This window comes from Triticum dicoccoides, chromosome 3B (assembly GCF_002162155.2).
Source record: "Triticum dicoccoides isolate Atlit2015 ecotype Zavitan chromosome 3B, WEW_v2.0, whole genome shotgun sequence".
Taxonomy (NCBI): Eukaryota; Viridiplantae; Streptophyta; class Magnoliopsida; order Poales; family Poaceae; genus Triticum; species Triticum dicoccoides.
Window position 1 is genome coordinate 836,170,174 of NC_041385.1, and position 13,452 is coordinate 836,183,625.

The 13,452-nt window shown below is 47.8% G+C and overlaps 1 pseudogene; it reads right to left on the reverse strand.

The window, feature by feature from the left end:
• Positions 1–10,890: 10,890 nt before the first annotated feature.
• Positions 10,891–12,046, reverse strand: LOC119280224 (annotated as a pseudogene).
• Positions 12,047–13,452: the final 1,406 nt, after the last annotated feature.

The following is a 13,452-nucleotide window of genomic DNA, read 5'->3' on the forward strand; positions in this document are numbered from 1 at the left end:
ATATCCATCTGTACCATGTTTGAATAATAATTGGCATGTTGTAAATATTTGCAAGAACTATGGATCACTCCCGAGACGAAGAAACAGAAGCGATGTTGGGGGAGATAATCGCAAATGGAAGTGATGATGTTGCGTCATTTCTCCTCGACACCGATGGTCAGTTGGATGAAGAAGAGGGCTATGTTCATGATGGCTTCGGCCCATTAATGCCGGTACAAGAAGAGGACTATGTTCATGATGGCCCCGGTGACACAATGGAGGTACAAGAAGGAGACCGTGCTGACTGCTCCGGTGACCGAACCGAGTCCGGCCAGGTATATATATATTAGTTAAGCCCGTGCTGACTAGTTAATTGATGCTTCCATTGTTTTGGTATATGTACACATATTAATTACTCTCGTCTTTCTTCCTTATAATTTCTAGCCCTCCGGATCGAGCACAACTTCGGTAAGGAGATGAGGCCCGAAGAAAAAGTTGAGCTCGGATGAAAAGTTTGAGATCATAGAACCGATTGAACCCATCCGGACAAGGAAGGCATTTTCTGCTTAGTGTGGGGTTCTTGTTAGGGACAAGAACCCGATCAGCATCCAGCAATGGTATAAGCCTAAGGAGGAAGACCCTGAGGTATCTTATGTCAATGATATGCAGAAAGAAGATCTTTGGACTGACCTGAAGGCAAATTTCACCCTACCGCCAAAGGAGGATCCGGAGAATCCAGTTAAAGAGCAATTAATCAAGTCTTATGCTCTTAAGAAGATGGCAACCCTAATGAGGAGGTGGAGGAAAGAGCTGAACCAATTTGTCGAAAAAAAAGACACCAGAATTCATCGGCAAATATGAGAAGATCAAAGATCACTGGCCCGCATTTGTGGCCCACAAGACATCGGAAAAGAGTAAGAAGATGTCGGCGAGAAACAAGGAAAATGCTGCGAAGAAGAAGCTTCACCATCGCACGGGGTCAGGTGGCTACCTCAAAGCCCGACCTAAGTGGACCAAGGCTGAGCATGATCTGCTTGAAAAAGGGATCAAACCAGAGACAATGTACTGGCCAGACCATTGCCGGACTTGGTTGTTCGGGGCTGGCGGAACCTTGGACCCTGTAACAGGGAAGTGCCAGTGGACGGACGAGCAACTGGAAATACCAGTCAAGAACCTTCGACACTATATCGCTGCAGCGCAGCGAGGGACGTTCCTTCCAAACAGGGAGAAGGACGAGCTCACAATGGCCCTTGGAAATCCTGAGCACCCTGCACGGACACGAGGCACGCCAGGCTCCATTCCGTGCAAGGTTGGTTTTCCGGACGTAGGGGGTTACAAAACCCACGAGAGGAGGAAGAAACTGGAGTAGGACCAACTGCAGGCGCTGCTTGGAAGGGTAATGGGGCTAGAGGATCGAGAAGAGGAACGAGAAGCAGCAGATCGCAACAAACGACCTGCTGAAGCTTCCCCGCCATCTCAGCGGAGAAGCAGCGTGGCTTCCACCGAGCTGCTTCAGCCGGAGCATGTCTTGACGGCTCCTGCCAGCTATCCCGCGGATGGTATCACGGAGTCTCAAAGTTGCCACATTATGGCGCGATGGATGACTTTGAAGGTCAAGGCGGCTGTTGGCCAATTTTATCCTAGTGGACCCGGCACAACTTATCACTGCCAGCCCATTCCAGAAGGATATGCTAAGGTGATGGTGGATGAAATAATGGAGGGATTTTAGGACCTCCCGCTTGACCACCCTACCGGTGAAGGGGAGACTAGGCTGGGTTCTGCTCTGAAGACTCCATGCCTATGGCGAAAGGAGCTCATCAACCTTCTGAACTGGATGCCTCCGCCTCCTCCTCCTCCTCCGGCGAGTCAGGGCACTCCGCCTCCTCCACCGCCTCCTCCTCCGGCGAGTGACGATCAGGGCACGCGTGGCGGCACTCCGCCTCCTTCTCCGGTGTGTGGCGGCACTCTGCCTCCTTCTCCGCCTGCGCCGGCGCTCCCGAGCAGCCAGTAGCCTCCTCCTTCTTCGCCTCGCCAGCAAGGGCGGAAGAGACTCGCCGCTGCCCTGGCTGCTCCGGCGCGTCGTACTCCTTCTCCTCCGCCTCGAAAGCAAGCACGAAAGAAGACAGACGCCGCAGCCGCTCCGTCTGCTCCGGCGTCTAGCAGCACAACTAGAGGCGGGAGGCAATACAAATACGGTCCATCATCTCTCAAGCCTCTAGAGAAGTTACCATACGAGAGGTCCGAGGAGGAAAACAATACGATTGTGCGGACCCACGTGAAGGACTTCTTTGAAGGGGTGAAAGCAAAGAGACATCCACCTCCGGAGGAGAAGGTAGATCTGGTGAAAGCAAAGCGCACTATCGATGCCCTGAGGAAACCACCAAAGTCTCCGCCGAGAACCAACTATGAGCGCATTACTGGACAGACATATCTCCAAGCCAAGCGGTCGGGAACTACTGTCAGTGATAAAAGGTTAAAAGAACGAGCAAAGGGGAAAAAATTGCCCAGCTCAGCGAACAAGCACAACAATCGTGCCCCCCGCTCAATGTGTCTAATGCTCCGGGGACGGTGCCCGGTTATGGCAATCTTGAAGATTACCTGCCTGACGATGCACTTCCTGATTTCATGGAGGTGGATGAACACAGATACGAGTACGGGAAGCCTCTCGTCAAAGATGAAAAATCTCTGACAACAATGATGCGAAGATTCCATAGTTGGTACATGAAAACCTGCAGAGAGTCTGAGGGGACGAACAGTTTGTATCTGAACATTAAAGAGGAGCACGACCTCGTTTCAAATGATCTGTTGTGTGTTCCATTTGAGGAGTTCTTCGAGTTCTTCAATCAAAAGGCCCTCGATAAATTAATGGTCTTTTGCTACTGCCTATAAGTACTATTTCTGTCATTAAGTCTCTATATATAGCTCGGCTCTTTCATTGCATGTATTTATAATTAATTATCCTCAATATATTATGCAGATTGAAGATCGTCGAGTGCAAAAAACAAGAAATTTATGATATTGGGTGCATTAACACAAATATCATAGATGTATTTCTGGTTGGAAAGAACGTCAAAGAGGCCGAGGACAACTTGCTACAATCGTTGATCAAAAATCAAAACAAAGATACCATACTCTTTCCTTACAACGGCCCGTGAGTGTTACTGTCGTGTGCATATTCGGTTTCCCTTATTACTCAAGCGAGGTTATAGTAATGTAATTGATGAGTTATGCATGCGTGCGCAGGTACCACTATATTCTTCTGGAGATTAAGCTTGAACGTGGACTAGTAACTGTCTTAGACTCGAGACGGAAAGATCCCAAAACCTATGCGGACATCACTGAAATGCTCATCAAGTAAGTTCAATCGATCATTATCGCACCATATCGGCAACTTTTTGTTCATTTCCTGATATCTCAAGTAATAATAATTATTTTCTTTGTCTTGCAGGGTTTGGAAACAGTTCACCGCAGAAGCTCCAGGACTGCCGAAGGAGCTGTGATATACATACCCGAAAGTAAGTACTACTGGGTAGCTAGTTGCGCGCATCTCCCGTTGATTCTATATCTATACTTTCATCAATGTCATTTATAATACTTCATTATCAGTTTGATTGACCTCTATTTCTCGTAAAGTGCTTGTGGCAGGAGGAAGGGAATGATTTCTGTGGATACTACGTGTGCGAGTTCATCCACACCGTACTTTGAAAAACAAGCGGGGCTACTCTAGAAGACAATATGAAGTGCGTAAGCAATAATATTCACAATTTCATTTTATTACACCATCATTTCTGTTGAGTTTTATTCATATATATGTATTAATTAACCCTCTTCTTCAAATCAGACGTGGCAGATGCGGGATGAACTCCTAGAACCAGATCGCATGAAAGCAATTCATGAGGAATTGGCGGAATTCTTTCTTGAACACGTCATCAGTAAAGCCGGAGAATACCATGTGGAAATTGATTTCAAATGCTAGGGGTTTGTAATTAAGAAATCTTATACATATTGTACATGTATGTAGCCAGTAGCGTCGGATACATGATACGAAAACTTGTTGTTCGACCAATCTCTCGGAGAAGGAGAGGTCGATCGATCACTTATGTATATATAGTACGTAGCGTCGACCAAGCACGGACATAAGAGAGGACACTTCCCTCTATTAATTAGCTAGCTAACACAATATATGAAACACCTAAATTAACCACCCAAAACCCCCAACCCCCCTCCTTTCAAAAAAAACACCAGCCACTGGAATGCAGACGCGTGGATGCCTTTTGGTCCCGGTTGAAGCCACCAACCGGGACCAAAGGCTCCCTGACTGGGCTCGGTGCACAGGGCCAGGTGGAGGTACATTGGTCCCGGTTCGTGTTTGAACCGGGACTAATGGGTGGAGGTATTAGTAACTCTTGAGTAAATAGGCAATTTCTCGATTAAATTAATCCATGAGTAAATCACTAGCATGGCATTGACTAAGTTGATGACGTACTGACTCTGATCTAAACATGCACGTACTAAGCAAACAGTAGACAAATCTACACATACTGCTAGTACTGCTAATATGAAAATAATCAGGAGCGGGATAAACGAGTTATACCCTCCAGTAGGCCACGCAGAGGCCGCGGCTTTGGTGGCAGCAGCGGCGTCCTCGGCGACCTTCTTGTCGGCTTCAGCTTTCTCGGCGGCGGCACGGTCGGCGTCGGTGGACATGGTGATGATGAAGGCGACGCAGACGTAGAGGAAGTAGACGATCGGAAGCGAGCAGTCGCGTAATCGCTGCCCAAAAACCTATTCGCCCCTCACCCCGTACAGGAACCAGAAGGGCGTGGTTTCGGAGACCTGCTCTCCCGTCGACCGTGTACGTGGCGGACGGGATGGAGTCACCGGCGGCAGCAGCAGCAAAGGAACGACGGTGGGCGTGCGCATGAGCAGATGTGATCTGTTCGTGGCGGCTAGGGTTAGGAGACACCGCATACTTATAGGCGCAGCCGCGTGGAGAGACGTGGGCTCGACCCACGTCCGAGTCCGTGACAGCCCATGATCCGACGTCTCAGATCGTGGCCCAGCTGTCAGAAAACTCTCCGTTAGTGACTGGCAAAAATAAGCGCGTAGGTGTGAGCTCGGCTCGGCTCAATCCCGCAACCCACGGTGCGTCGTGACGAGGCGAGGCGTGGCGTGGCGAGGCGGGCGGCGGAGGAGGAGTGCGCGAGGGCCTCTTCTCTTCTCAAGCTCCAATAGCATGTAGAAGAGAAACACTTATAAACCACTCCAACTCTCCTTCCACTATCGGGGTGGGACTAAACTTCCCACCACACCTAGTGCCATATAACCCACATGGACCCTTAGAGATTTTTCAGAAATTGCAATATGGGCCTAGAGCTCATCTCATATTTCAGCAATCCCCCACCAGATCTCGAGGGCCCATTGTGTCCTCTGTTCCAATTGCTGTTTCGATATACCAGTGTTTCAGTAAAGACCTGTTAAGGTTGAACTTCACCTAGAACAAGTGGCTACACTCCTTCACAACTGAACAATGGACTATGCCTTGAATTGTCAGTTTGGCGTAAAGAAGTTTCACTACATGTCTTACTAGTACTAGGCTGCCGAAGGCTGACCCCTCGGGTGGAGCATATAAGTCACACTCCTGGCCTATTCATGAGCTTACTAGAGATCACCCCAATCTCATAGACTGTGGCCAGCAGTCGGGCTCATATAGGTGTGTTCCTCCAAAGATCGCTCTGTAGGATAGCATCTTGCTTTTATAAGCTTTGGAACACATTGAGACCGTAGTCATCCTACCATACAGTATCGAGAGTATTGCATCTCCAACGGAGTGGGTTAGTATAGTTACTCTCCTCAGTTCACCACTGGCTTGTTTTCCCAGGTCCTAGTTCACGGGATCTCCGATCACATAGGTTGGGTTACCACCATGGCAACTCATGTGGGTCTCATACCCATCTCCCTCGATGCATTATCTATCACAACACGTGATAGCCCTTTTGTAAAGGGATCTGCCAGATTCTTAGCCGTATGGACATAGTCCAACGCTATCACTCCGGAGTTTCTTAATTTTCTGACAGCTTTTAATCTCATTCTTATGTGTTTGGTGGACTTCATGTTGTCCTTTGAACTCTTCACCTTGGTGATGACAGTCTGATTGTCACAATTCATAAGGATAGCCGGAACCGGTTTATCAACCAATGGCAAGTCCATCAAAAGATCTCGAAGCCATCTCGCTTCAACACCAGATGTGTCTAATGTCGTTAATTCTGCTTCCATTGTCGATCTCGTTAAGATCGTTTGCTTGCAAGACTTCCAGGAAACAGCGCCACCTCCAAGAGTAAACATATACCCAGTTGTGGCCTTCATCTCATCAGCATCAGAGATCCAATTCGCATCACTATACCCTTCAAGTACCGACGGGTATCCGGTATAGTGAAGTCCATAGTTCATAGTACCTTTCAGATAGCGCATAACTCTCTCAACAGCATGCCAATGTACATCACCCGGTTTGGAAACAAACCGGCTCAGTTTGCTCACAGCAAACGCGATGTCAGGCCTCGTTGCGCTCGCTAGGTACATCAGTGAACCAATGATTTGAGAGTATCTCAATTGATCTTTAGCCATGCCTTTGGACTTTCGAATCAATACGCTAGGATCATATGGTGTTTGAGATGGTGTGCAGTCCGAATATCCAAAACGACTCAACACCTTCTCAACGTAATGGGATTGCAGAAGTGTGATCCCACCCTCATTATCTCTCAGTAGCTTGATGTTCAAGATAACATCAGCCACACCAAGGTCTTTCATCTCAAAGTTCTGAGATAGAAACGATTTGACCTCCTCAATGACTTTGAGGTTTGTTCCGAATATCAGTATGTCATCAACATACAAGCACAGTATAACTCCTTCGCCCCCACCATGGCGATAGTATACACATTTGTCAGCCTCATTAACAACCAAACCAACAGATGTCAGAGTTGTATTAAACTTATCATGCCATTGCTTAGGTGCTTGTTTCAGGCCATATAAAGATTTTATCAACCTACACACCTTTCTTTCCTGACCATCTATCACAAAGCCATCAGGCTGTTGCATGTAGATTTCCTCCTTTAGCTCTCCATTTAGAAAAGCCGTCTTAACATCCATCTGATGGACGAGAAGACCAGGTGAGGCCGCCAACGAGAGTAATACTCGAATGGTGGTCAGTCTAGCCACAGGTGAATAAGTATCAAAGAAATCTTCCTCTTCTTGCTGGTCATAGCCCTTGGCCACAAGCCTAGCCTTGTACTTTTCAATCGTACCATCGGGCCTAAGCTTCTTTTTGAACACCCACTTACATCCCAGTGGTTTGCAACCATAGGGACGGTCAGTGATCTCCCATGTCCCGTTAGCCATGATGGAATCCATCTCGCTACGGACCGCATCCTTCCAGTAGTCAGCTTCTGGAGAGGCATACGCTTCTGAAATAGAAGTGGGAGTATCATCCACGAGGTACACGAAGAAATCATCACCAAAGGTCTTTGCAGTCCTTTGTCTCTTGCCCCTACCAAGGGTTTCCTCGTCATCCTCCTCGGGATTTTCATCATGTGTTTGTTCATAATATTCCATAGGGATGGCAGGTTCAGGAGTCTCCTCGGATTCCTGTCTAGAAGTGCTTTGCATATCTCTCATGGGAAAAATATCCTCAAAGAATGTAGCATCCTTAGACTCCATAATTGTACCGATCTTCTTGTCAGGTACCTCAGATTTCACTACTAGAAATCTATAGCCAACGCTGTTCTTAGCGTAGCCCAAATTAATGCAGTCCACGGTCTTATGTCCAAGCTTACGCTTTTTGGGGATCGGCACGTTGACTTTCGCCAAACAGCCCCAAGTGCGCAAGTACGAGAGTGTCGTCCTTCTCTTTGCCCATTTCTCATAGGGAGTGATCTCACTATCCTTTGTCGGAACTTTATTCAGGACATGACATGTCGTCAATATAGCCTCCCCCCATCATGCCTTGGATAAACCCGATGTATCTAACATGGCGTTAACCAAATCAGTTAGAGTACGGTTTTTCCGCTCGGCAACCCCGTTTGACTGGGGTGAATAGGGAGGCGTCCTCTCATGAATAATGCCGTGTTCCGCACAGAAGGAATCAAACTCACTCGAGAAGTACTCTCCACCACGATCTGACCGGACTCGTTTAATTTTCTTTTCAAGTTGATTTTCAACTTCTGCCTTATAGATTTTAAAGTAGTGTAGAGCCTCATCTTTAGTATTTAACAGATACACATAGCAATATCTAGTGGAATCATCTATCAATATCATGAAGTATCTCTTTCCACCTTTAGTCAACACACCATTCATCTCGCAAAGATCAGAATGTATGAGTTCTAATGGTGCCAGGTGTCTCTCCTCCGCGGCCTTATGAGGCTTGCGAGGTTGCTTAGCTTGCACACATGAAAGGCACTTAGAACCTTTGGCTAAAGTGAAACTCGGGATTAAATCCAACTTGGCTAGCCGCGACATAACACCAAAACTAATGTGACAAAGACGTGAATGCCAAACTTCAGATTCATTAACATTCGAATGAATATGGTTCACGACTTTATTACAAAAATCTGCGAGGGAAAGGCGGAACATCCCTCCGCTCTCATAACCTTTTCCAACAAAGAGTCCATATTTTGTAACAACTAATTTATTAGACTCGAAAACCAACTTAAACCCTTCTCTACATAGAAGGGAGCCACTAACGAGGTTCTTCTTGATGGCGGGGACATGCTGCACGTTCTTCAGCTGCACGATCCTTCCCGAAGTAAACTTCAGATCGACCATGCCAACACCATGAACAGAAGCACTCGCGCCATTCCCCATCAATACGGACCCGTGACCTGTGACCTGGTAAGAAGTGAACAATGAAATGTCAGCACACACATGAACACCTGCACCTGTGTCCACCCACCAATCGTTGGGTTGAAACACTGAAAAAACAGTAAATAAATTACCGTACCCAGATGCACCATTCTCATTGTTGCCCACAATCATGTTGACAGACTTGGAGTCCTGTCCTGACTCCTTGTACTTGTTTGGGCACTTGTTGGCCCAATGTTCAACCGAACCACAAGTAAAGCAGCCCTCGTCCTTCTTGTTCTTCTTGAAGGTCTTCTTACCCTTCTTCTTAAAGTCGGTATTGTGTTGGACACCGTTCTTTCCCTTGGGCTTGTGGGAGTTGAAGTTCTTTTGGTTCACCATGTTGGCAACAGAAGTCCCTTCGGCCCCTTTTCCGTGCGAGTCTTTTGCCCTCGAATTCTGCTCAACACTCAGATGGCCAATGACATCCTCCACAGAGAATTCACGCCTTTGATGTTTCAGAGTGGTGGCAAAGTTCCTCCAGGAATTAGGGAGCTTAGCGATTATGCAGCCCGCGACAAACTTGCCCGGCAACTCGCACTTGAGAAGCTCAAGTTCCTTAACAATGCATATTATCTCATGAGCCTGCTCCAATACAGGACGGTTTTCAACCATCTTGTAATCGTGGAACTGCTCTATAATATACATCTCGCTCCCTGCATCGGCGGCCCCGAATTTAGATTCGAGCGCCTCCCACAAGTCCTTGGCGACATGCACATGTAAATATGCGTCGACCAGTTTATCTCCGATCACGCTAAGAACTGCTCCGAGAAACACAACGGTAGCCTCCTTGAACGCCTTCTCCTGTTCAGGAGCAATCGTTCCCGTGGAGACACCGGTGACCCAGAACACGTTCATAGCCGTGAGCCATAACGTGGTCTTAGTCTGCCAACGCTTGAAGTATGTACCGGTAAACTTATCCGGTTTCAGTGCAGCGGCAAAGCCACTTGCCGAGAAATTCCTACACATAATAGGTTTTTGGATTGTTGAGTAAATAGGCAATTTCTCGATTAAATTAATCCATGAGTAAATCACTAGCATGGCATTGACTAAGTTGATGACGTACTGACTCTGATCTAAACATGCACGTACTAAGCAAACAGTAGACAAATCTACACATACTGCTAGTACTGCTAATATGAAAATAATCAGGAGCGGGATAAACGAGTTATACCCTCCAGTAGGCCACGCAGAGGCCGCGGCTTTGGTGGCAGCAGCGGCGTCCTCGGCGACCTTCTTGTCGGCTTCAGCTTTCTCGGCGGCGGCACGGTCGGCGTCGGTGGACATGGTGATGATGAAGGCGACGCGGACGTAGAGGAAGTAGACGATCGGAAGCGAGCAGTCACGTAATCGCTGCCCAAAAACCTATTCGCCCCTCACCCCGTACAGGAACCAGAAGGGCGTGGTTTCGGAGACCTGCTCTCCCGTCGACCGTGTACGTGGCGGACGGGATGGAGTCACCGGCGGCAGCAGCAGCAACAGAACGACGGTGGGCGTGCGCGTGAGCAGATGTGATCTGTTCGTGGCGGCTCCGGCGTCTCAGATCGTGGCCCAGCTGTCAGAAAACTCTCCGTTAGTGACTGGCAAAAATAAGCGCGTAGGTGTGAGCTCGGCTCAATCCCGCAACCCGAGGCGAGGCGGGGCGGGCGGCGGAGGAGGAGTGCGCGAGGGCCTCTTCTCTTCTCAAGCTCCAATAGCATGTAGAAGAGAAACACTTATAAACCACTCCAACTCTCCTTCCACTTCCGGGGTGGGACTAAACTTCCCACCACACCTAGTGCCATATAACCCACATGGGCCCTTAGAGATTTTTCAGAAATTGCAATATGGGCTTAGAGCCCATCTCAGATTTCAGTAGTAACGACTCATTAGTCCCGGTTCATGAACTGGGACTAAAGGCCCTTACAAACCAGGACTAATTAGTGTTTTTCTACTAGTGGTGCATTCGTACATAGAACATCCTGTAATGCTAGATATAAGCACTGTAGTTGACTATAGCTGAACTCCATCCATCACGGGTTAAGGAAATCCTATTTGCACTGTTCGACCTCGTCGGCCAACTCGCCGGCGCCGTTGAGCGGGAAGAAGTAGCGGTACACCTCATAGAGCGCCATGCAACTGTTGTATTTGTATATCATGCGGTCTGACCGTAGTTGGGCAGCTCGGCCACCGTGTGCGCCACGCACAGCCGCAGTCCGCCGCCGTGATGTCCCAGGCGCAATACCCAAGCCTGTAGATGGTCGTCTTGGTTCCGCCACCGCCGCCGCCGCCGCATCTGAGATGCACCGTGTCCGTTGCGAGCTCATTGTTCGCGTCGTTGCCGGACATGAACTTCCCCTGCGCTCGGTCGAAAATGACCAGGTCCATGCCGGTGGTGTTCTGGGTGTTGAGAAGAAGGCTTAGCTTGTGGCCCGTACCCGCACCGCCGCGGCCATGCAGAGCACGCAATCCTGCCGGGGGACATTGCCGCAGCACTGCACAAGGCGCCAGATTTCCGAGGAGGAGCAGACGATGGCCGTGCCGTAGTAGGCCGAGGCTCGCGAGACGAGCGCCCAAAGAAGTTGGTCGATGCTGGTCTGCGTCTCCGTGCTGGCGTAGTACACGCCGATCGGGTACATGCCAGAGCATGGACATGTCATTGAGAAAGCAGGAGCATGGTCGACACCGGCAGTGGAGAAGACGAGGAGGACGTTGCCAATGCATGATTTCTTTGATCCGGAAGGGAAGCTGGTGGCTGATTTTGTTATCAATCCATGGGTTGGAACGGTTTGAGACCGTTTAGTCTATGACCAGACCAAACCAGACCAAGCCCATAATAGAAAAAACCAAAACCAAACAAGTCTACATTAGAAGGTCAGCCCATTTAATCCAAACCAAAGGAGACCAATAGGAAAACCGATCTGAAACTATAGTTTCAGTCTAAACCATTCCCAGGTTTAGGAGTAGAGATGTAGGCGTACGTGACGATGAGGACTAGGATGTCGTCTAGCAGGCCACGGTACGCCAGGAAAGCTGGAAACAAAACAAAAATCATCATAGAGAGACGCTCTTGGAATTCATGGAGATTGTTTGTCGGAAGGAGATGGCTGAATCAACTGGCCGCCTTACCTTCGAGAATAAGATCCATAGGGCTCACGACGTACAACAGAGCCAGGGTTGCCTGGAAGCCATCCATCAAAGTCGGTTCAGAACTTGAGAATGATGTTATTGGCAAGACTGAAACATTACTAACTGTTAAACCAGTGGCCGAAACTAAACACGTAAAAGGTTCATATATATTGAAGTAACCGGAGCACACAGTATAGCTATACTATCTAATCTGGGCATCTGGCTGATAAAACCAACATCCTACACTGTCCTAAGCAGACCAACACCGAGAAAATCCGGTAATTGTTGTTTGTATGATTCTTCAACACTTCATCATCGTTCATCTCATCATCAAGACAGTCAAACATTCACAACAACATGCTATTCTATATTCATCTTCAAAAGCTTTGCATGGCCGGCTTTCAATTGAGTGTATGCTATTACCGGGTTGGGGGTCATGTAGTTCCAGTCGAATTAAATGGTTACCGTTCCATGTCTAGTGGTCGATATAAAATTTGCCGACAACACCCCTACCGGCCCCATTGTAGTTATGTTGGGGGTCATGCAGTTGCAGTCGGGTTAATTACAACGCTTGTAGTTGCAAGTCTAGTGGTGGACATACAACTGGCCAACAACCCTCTACCACTCCAATTGCAGTCATTTTAAAGGTCATGCGGTTGCAATAGGTTTAAAATAGCTAAAGTTCCAATTCGGGTGTTAGACATACAACTGGCGTACGACCCCAATTGCGTGCATTTTAGGGTCATGTAGTTGTAGTTGGTCCCAAATTACATGTCTAAAATTCTAATAGTAGACTTGTAACTTGATGACAACCTCATCATAGCCATGGCGTCGTGGGATGGTATAGATGGTCAAGGATACACACCTATAAAAAAGCTTCCTTGACTCTTCGGTTCTTTGCCCGTGCACACGCTTTTGCAAAACAAAAAAATTGCACCTCCCAAACAAACACGAGAACACAATGCACATGGCATACAAGAAAAAAACCCGTAGTCCGTCAAATGACAAAGCACAAGGGATTGTTCTGGACAGAATAGAGAAATAACACCGCAGAGTGAATCAAGACAAAAATTTGCATGAATCGACCAATGATTAATCATGTGGTGCAGAACTTAAACGTGCAATATTTAATTTTTATATAGATGCGCTTTAGCATATCTGTTAAACGCTTACAATTGCAAGTCTCTATTGATGAATATGCAACTGGTGAATAGCCCCCCTAGTGGCCCCATTGCAGTCATGTTGGGGGCATTCAATTGTACTCGGGTTACAACGCTTGCAGTTGCAAGTCTAGTGGTGAACATGCAACCGGATGACAACCCTAGTTGTAATCACATTGAGGATCATGCAGTTGTAATCTGAGTACAAAACTTTCACTTGCATGTGAAGTGAACATGCAACTTGCCGACGGCCCTCTACCGTCGAATGACAAAGCGCAAAGGATTGCATGGGATAAAAGAGATAATTAACACC